Source organism: Chrysemys picta, chromosome 5 (genome assembly GCF_011386835.1).
Source record: "Chrysemys picta bellii isolate R12L10 chromosome 5, ASM1138683v2, whole genome shotgun sequence".
Lineage (NCBI taxonomy): Eukaryota > Metazoa > Chordata > Testudines > Emydidae > Chrysemys > Chrysemys picta.
In genome coordinates, this window is record NC_088795.1 from 71882743 (window position 1) to 71890082 (window position 7340).

General features: G+C 44.1%; 1 protein-coding gene across 1 annotated transcript in view; it reads right to left on the reverse strand.

The window, feature by feature from the left end:
- LOC101933473 (kynurenine/alpha-aminoadipate aminotransferase, mitochondrial) overlaps nucleotides 1-4357 on the reverse strand; it is a 49268-nt gene extending 44911 nt beyond the window's left edge. Inside the window, exon 1 of the mRNA XM_065596580.1 lies at nucleotides 4052-4357. The gene's annotated coding sequence lies outside the window, so the exon portion shown is untranslated. The remainder of the gene's footprint in view (nucleotides 1-4051) is intronic.
- Between the last annotated feature and the right edge of the window lie 2983 nt (nucleotides 4358-7340).

Below are 7340 nucleotides of genomic sequence, written 5' to 3' on the forward strand. Positions count from 1 at the left end.
CACAGCAGGTGTTACAGTGTATCAAGGCTATCAATAGCACAAAGAATATCTTTTGCACATGCATTTTGGAGCTCAGGTTTTGAAAATTTGTCGCTAAGAAGGGCTAAAATAGGGTTACCATATTTAGTGCCTCCGAAAGGAGGACACTCCACGGGGCCCCGCCCACGCCCCCAGCCCCGCCCACGCCCCCCTCCCCAACTCCGCCCCCTCCCCAAAGTCTCCGCCTCCTCCCCTGCTTCCCGCGAACATTTGAGTCGCGGGAAGCCTGAAGCAGGTAAGGGGGAGTGTGGGGGGAGGAGGCGCGGCCCAGGCTGGCCCCCCCGGCGTTTCCAGCCTGGGTCGGCTCGGGCCCTGGGGTGCCGGCCCCGGGCCCAGCCGAGCACCCCCGGCCCGCCCAGCACTGCCGGTCCCCGGCCCGGCCCCCGGGCCCCCGGCCGAGCGGCCCCGGCCCCGCACCGCCGGCCCCCGGCACCGCCGGCCCGGCCCCCGAGCCCCCGGCCCGGCCTGGCACCGCCGGCCCGGCCCCCGAGCCCCCAGCCCGGCCTGGCACCGCCGGCCCGGCCCCCGAGCCCCCAGCCCGGCACCGTCGGCCCGGCCCCGGAGCCCCCGCTCCGCCGGCCCGGCCCGGCCCCGCTCCGCCGGCCCGGCCCCGGAACCCCCGGCCTGGCCCGGCCCCGCTCCGATTTTCCCGGACATGTCCGGCTTTTTGGGATTTCCCCCCCCGACGGAGATTTGGAGCCCAAAAAGCCGGACATGTCCGGGAAAATCCGGACGTATGGTAACCCTAGCTAAAAGGCTCTCTTGGTTTATCTTTTACATCTGGAGAAAGGTTTGGCCTAAAGTGATAGAAATAAAACAGTTAATTGGGTACCAGGTGCAGTAAATAATTATCTGCATAAGAAACTCCGTCATCTGGCCTTAGCTAAGGTCCAATAATTCGAAATGACATCACTTGTTTGTTAAAGGGTATAAAAAAGTAATCTCTTAAAGGGTCATTGCTTATACCTGTCTGAACAAGTTGGAGCTGGGGTCTAAGTACCCTTGGCTTTAGCCCATTTGTAAGTATCTTGATCAAATGCTTATAAATGTTTTGTTACCAGATGTAGAAAACTGCTTAATTATTTAGGCTTTTCAGGCATGTTTAAAGCAATTGTATAAATACCATTTGGCCTTTGGATTTAACAAAGGACTTTATGGTTAAATTATCATCCTGGTAATATCCTGCATAATAAATAATAATAATTCCAACAAGAGGCAATTCAGAATATTAGTACTTTTTTTGTTTCTTTTGAGGTATAACTTTGATCACTTAATCCTTCTCTGGGATACCTATGCCTGGACCATGAAGGTGATAGCACATTAACCACAGAATTCTGCTGGAGCTGCCAATAGAAATCAGGAAGATGCTTTTTAAAAACAAAACAAAACTGTTTTTTGTCTAATATAACAGCAACCTCTCCTTGAGGCCCCACTGACAACCACTCCCAAAGATACCCTAAACATTACTTTTCATAACCACCACCTTCTGATAAGCTTAGCGGACACTGCCCAGCTTCCTACATGTATAATTTTTAAAGTAAAGGGGTGCCAATTTTATCTAAAATAAATAGATTATCTTATTTTAGTACCTTAAATTTTCCCTGTACTACTTTACACTTCATGATAAGAAATACCTTGGCAGACAGTGAGGTTATCTAACTGCAAATCTTTAGTTATCTAAAACTGAGGTTCCCAGCTGTGGTCTGTGGACTTCCGGTGGTGTGTGGACCAATCTCTGGTTGTATGTGGCTCAAACTTGGAAGGTGCTGAGCACTCTGGGCCAATCCAGCAAAGCACTTCAAATATTTCACTGAAAATCAATGGTCTAAGTCAAGTCATAGTGCTGCTGGCTCTCTTCCTTGATTCCAGCTGCTAAATTATATAAGAGACAGCTAGAAATACAAGAAATACCTTTGCACTATTACTTTTTCATGTAAACAATATATGAAGCTGCTGTAGGGATTTGATGTAATAGCAAATGGGAGGGAAGACAGGCTGAACAATTGTATAGAAGATGTGAAGGCAAAGAGACAATCTTTCTGTCATGGGCCAGCCACACTGCGAAAAAGTTTGAGAACCCCTGATTTAAAGGGACTGTGTATCACAGTATATTGATATAAAGGAAAGTTATATTGGCATAACTACAATTCTTAGGGGTGTGAAAAATCCACACCACTGAGAGACATAGTTAAGCCATCCTAACCTTTGGTGTAGACAGCGCTAGTCAATGGAGGGATTCTTCTGTCGACCCAGCTACCGCCTCTCTGAGTTAGCCCTGTCCCCTCGTCAAGGGATTATGGATCAAAGGATGGCAGGCTAGAGCCTTGTTAGGAAGCTCTCAGCCTTGCATAGCAGGCCGCTGTGCTTAGCACACAGCCCCCCCAAACAGACCAGACAATAAATTTCAATCAGGAATCCAGTCCAGTCTCATCTCTCAGTGACCAGAAACCCTAAGATCTCCCTGGCATAGTAACCACCTCTTAACCTTGGAAATCAGCCAGTTCCTAACTGACATCCATTTGGGAATTAGTTTCCAGAGAATTAAAGCACCGCAACAGGGACTCTTAATTGCCAGGATATCTGTTTTTTAGTGTCTGTTCACAAGTGTGTATTGACCTAGTGCTAATAAGATTTACTTGCACCAATGGAGAGGAGAATATACGGAACCCCACAGCAGGTACAGCTTTGCATGCTACAGTGTTCCTTATACAGAATTCTTAAGCTGACTTTACCCAGGAGAGAATATTAGACATGGACTCGCCCATCAACATCCAGGGAAAGAAATATTGGTGCCAATGGATTAAAAAGTAGAAAGTAATTTAGCAATGTGTCAATTTGGTACCAACAAAACATCACTAGTCTACTTTCATCAGCTGAAGAAGCAACAAATACTAAATGACAATGATCACTTCTACAGAATGCCAAAAACCTGTCACTGGAAGAGATCTTCCAAAGGAAAGTGAGTGACAAGCCAATATCGATGATATTTAATTGGATATTGGCTGAAAAATAAGCCAGATAATATTTGTTTATCAGGTGTTTGATAGATTAGCAAATTTAACATTATACACCATGAATGTCAATACACTACAGAGAGATAGATGGGCTGTATAGTGTCCTATAGCTCTGCATCCTGTAAGTCAGCTTTTAAAATGTCTAATCTTTAGATAAAAGATTCTACGTGACTGTCAGTATTTAGCACAGTTATTATTCATTTGTCAAAGCACTTTATTTTTACCCCTTGTATTTCAAATTGAGCAGAAACGAAACACCACCTGATTTGCACCTGTAAAGAAATTTTTCAGGGCTTCTGGAATAATACCCCACAGGTCCCAGAGGACACTGACAATATTACCACACAATAGTCTTAGCTGAAGATACAAAACTCAATCAGACATAGTGAATGATTCTTTCAGACCTGATCATTTAGACATGTGCTGTAACACTGGATTGATTTCAAATTTAGGGGCCATTGTGACGGTTCGGTCACAGAGATCCCCTTGGGACTGTCACCTGATGTGCTGAAATTACCCCTGAGCCCATTTTCCCTGCCAGCTTGGGACTCCAGAACCCTGTCTTGTTGAGCCAGACCTACTAGCCTACTGCAACACAGACCCAGAGTCTGGGCCACGCCCCCAAAGCTGCAGACTTTAACCAAAAACAGCTCAGCAGGTTACCTCTCCAGCATCCAGACACGCAGTTCTCAATGGGATCCAAACTCCAAATAAATCAGTTTTACTCTGTATAAAGCTTATACAGGGTTAATTCGTAAATTGTTCGCCCTCTATAGCACTGATAGAGAGATATGCACAGCAATTTGCTCCCCCAGATATTAATCACTTACTGTGGGTTTGTTAATAAACAAAAGTGATTTTATTAAGTATAAAAAGTAGGATTTAAGTGGTTTCAAGTAATAACAGACAGAACAAAGTAAGTCACCAAGCAAAATAAAGCAAAAACACACAAGTCTAAGCCTAATACATTAAGAAACTGATTACAGGTAATATCTCACCCTCAGAGATGTTCCAATAACCTTCTTTCACAGACTAGACTCCTTCCTAGTCTGGGCCCAATCCTTTCCCCTGGCACACTCCTTGTTAGTTCCAGCAGACATCTCAGGTGGTAAGCAGGGGTTTTCTCATGACTGGCCGCCTCTTTGTCCTGCTCCACCCCCTTTTATAGCTTTGGCACAAGGCAGGAATCTTTTGTATATCTGGGTCCCCACCTCTCCTTCTAAATGGAAAAGTACCAGATTTAAGTTGGATTTCATTATCAGATGACATGATGAATCCTGTGGGGTTTGTTCATCAAGTGGGTTAGTACCAGAACTATTGTAACATGAAAGTGGGGATAGGGACATGCTGAACCTGGGGCATATGAGGGTGGCAGCTTGGAAGTGCTGCTCGACCCACCCTGCTCAGGTGTACTCTATCCCGTGGCTTATGATGGTGACAGCTTGGCGGTGCTGTTCAACCCACCCTACTGAGTCCAGGGATACATAAGGGGTCAGCTTGGGAGTGCTGATTAACCCAGTCGTCTGATTCTGGGGCTGGAAGAACCAAGCCCTGGGGAACCTAGGTCCTGCAGGATAGGTCTATTGGGAGGGAACTTGCAGAAGGGAGAAGTAGAGCTCCATATGAGAACACAAGTAGTACATTGATAGAATTACAGAAACACCTCCCCCCCCAGAAGAGTAACCCTAATAAATGAGCATACCCCAAAGTAACGGGCAAATCTGGCAACAAATTGATGGAGGAATGTGGACAACATGTGACCCTAATAATGTGGTACTTGTTGAGTAATTGCTGCGGAGAGGGGAAACTGAGGCACAGACCTGTGTAAACTGTTTTCCTTTTTCAGACTAAATTCCATTTGCGAGGTCTCTCTCTCATAGAATATTTGGTAATGTCCTGTAACTTTTAAGTTAAGAATCGTGCTTAGAATAACTGTAGGACTATGCAATAAGGAGTTAGAGTTGTGCCTTAAAAGTAAAGATTTTAGAGCAATACTGTGACTGTGTGAAAGGGCTTTTATCATTATTGAGATAAGGGAAGTAGAGATGGCTGAAAAAAATCCCTTGGTTGCTCGCTTGAGACAGGAGAAAACCAACTATATATAATGGAAGAGCAGAAACCAGGAGAGCCCCCGAAGCTTACCTAATTTGAAAAAAGATGCTGGCAGCTCTTGCTGATTCATTATCCCAGACAGAAGAGAATGGGATTATCACTTCCCATTAACAGGGACCTGAATTAGTACAGAGCACTTACGCAGGATTAAATTCTGACAAAAACGACCCTGGGGGCTGTGGATATAGAACACCTAACCTGGAATGAACTAGTGGCAAAAATCAAACAGGCAGGGGATTTGCTGCAAGAGACTGGTGTATTAAAAAGACAAATCAGCAAAAAGACTACCTCAGAGTCAGTACAGGCAATCACATTTGCGAATAATGGTCCTCACTCTGCCAGTCACCCTCCCAGTTATAATCCCCCTACCTCCCACAACCCTGGGCAGCGCCGACCCTGGGAGCATGATTTGGATGGAGCTGGTGAAGTTAGGGAAGGATATGATCATCAGCCCCTCAGCACAAGCAGTACATTGATAAAATTACAGACTCCCCCCAGAAGAGTAACCCTAATAAATGAGTGTACCCCAAAGTAACAGGCAAATCTGGTAACAGATAGGGAGTGGGGAGACTGTGTGGGTTGTAACCATGTGGAGTACCTAACTGAAAAAGTAATTAAATCATTCAGTGTTAGCAGCACCTCTGAACATATAGAATGTTTACTTTTTACCAGCAAAATCCCATTGGCAGCCACAAATCGAGAGGTAATTGCACAAATCTTTCCTGAAATAAGTCAGCAGAACTATGCTGGGAAAGACAAATTCAGCATTGGTGTAACTCCATAAACGTCAACTGATTTACAGCAGGGATGAATTTGGCCCAGTCTCCTTTTCTGTTAGCTTTCTTTCATTGTATTGTTTTTCATTCAGTGCAATGAGGACTAACTTAGAGATATGAAGGCAAAAAATACCACTATAGTCTAAAACTATTGCTCTATAAAAGTAATATAAACTATTTAGAGTTAGCTGCATGCATTTTTGCCAAGTTCAGCATCTGCCACCAGGTCCACTGCAAGAACTTTTTCAGCATCCAGCTAGGTTGTACCTGCCGCACACAGAGGAGCAGGTGACATATTAGGTAATGGAGGACATTGCATACTCACTAAGAAGCCTGATTGGACCAGGTATTCTTCATGTACTTTGTATAAAGCTCAACTGGTGGAAATTCATGTTGATTCAGCAAATAGGTAATCAGATTCTTTGTTTAAAATAATGCAGTGGGCTAAAGAAGAGAAACACTTCACTTTCCTGCAGAAATTGGGCATCTTTTTCTTTAGTGTCCATATGCACAAGGGATACAATTTTTAAAAGCACCCATGTGACTCAGGAGCCCAAGTCCCATTTTCAAAATTAACTTAGGCACTTAGGATCCTAAGGCACCATTGACCTTTCAATGAGACATGGGATCCTAAAAGCCTGTAGTCCCCAGAATGTCTCGGCAGAAAGCAAAAAATGTGACAATAACAAAAAAATGTATAATACAACTAGGGAAATAATTTCAAACCACCTAAGTGAGTTAGGTGGCTAAATCCCATTTTCCAAAATGACTTAAGCACTTAGGACCCGATTTTCAAAGACAGTGAGGCACAAAAGGATGCAGACAGGTAACTGGTGGGATTTATGTGCTTGTGAAAATCCCATTAGGTGCCTACCTTCAGCTTTAGGTACCTCAATATCTTTGAAAATATGGCCCTACATGCCCAAGTCATTTTGGAAAATGGGAGTCAGCCAACTAACTCACTTAGAGGGTTTGAAAAATGTTCCCTAGATGTATTATTTTTAGTTATTGTGACATTTTTGCCTTCCACTGAAGCATTCTGGGCATTACCAGGTGGATCTATGGTCTAACCAGTAAACTCAAAGTTATGGAATACGAAACTCTTCCGGAATATACATAGGAACTACTGGACTGAATCAGACCATGCTCCATGTAGTCCAGTATCCCACCTCTGTTAGTGCCCAGTACCAGAAGTTTTCAAGGAAGGTGGAAGAAATCCCTTTGCCAAACCTGAGGTCAAAGATCATTTCTTTTTTTCCATATGTACCCAAATTTATAGTCCAAAGTTTATAAGCTAAGATACTAAACAGCTGTTTAAAGTTAAAATTTCCCAGACCATAACAGAGCCTGTTAATATGTACAAGTGTATAAGATTTGAAAAAGAAATAGTGTCCAAACA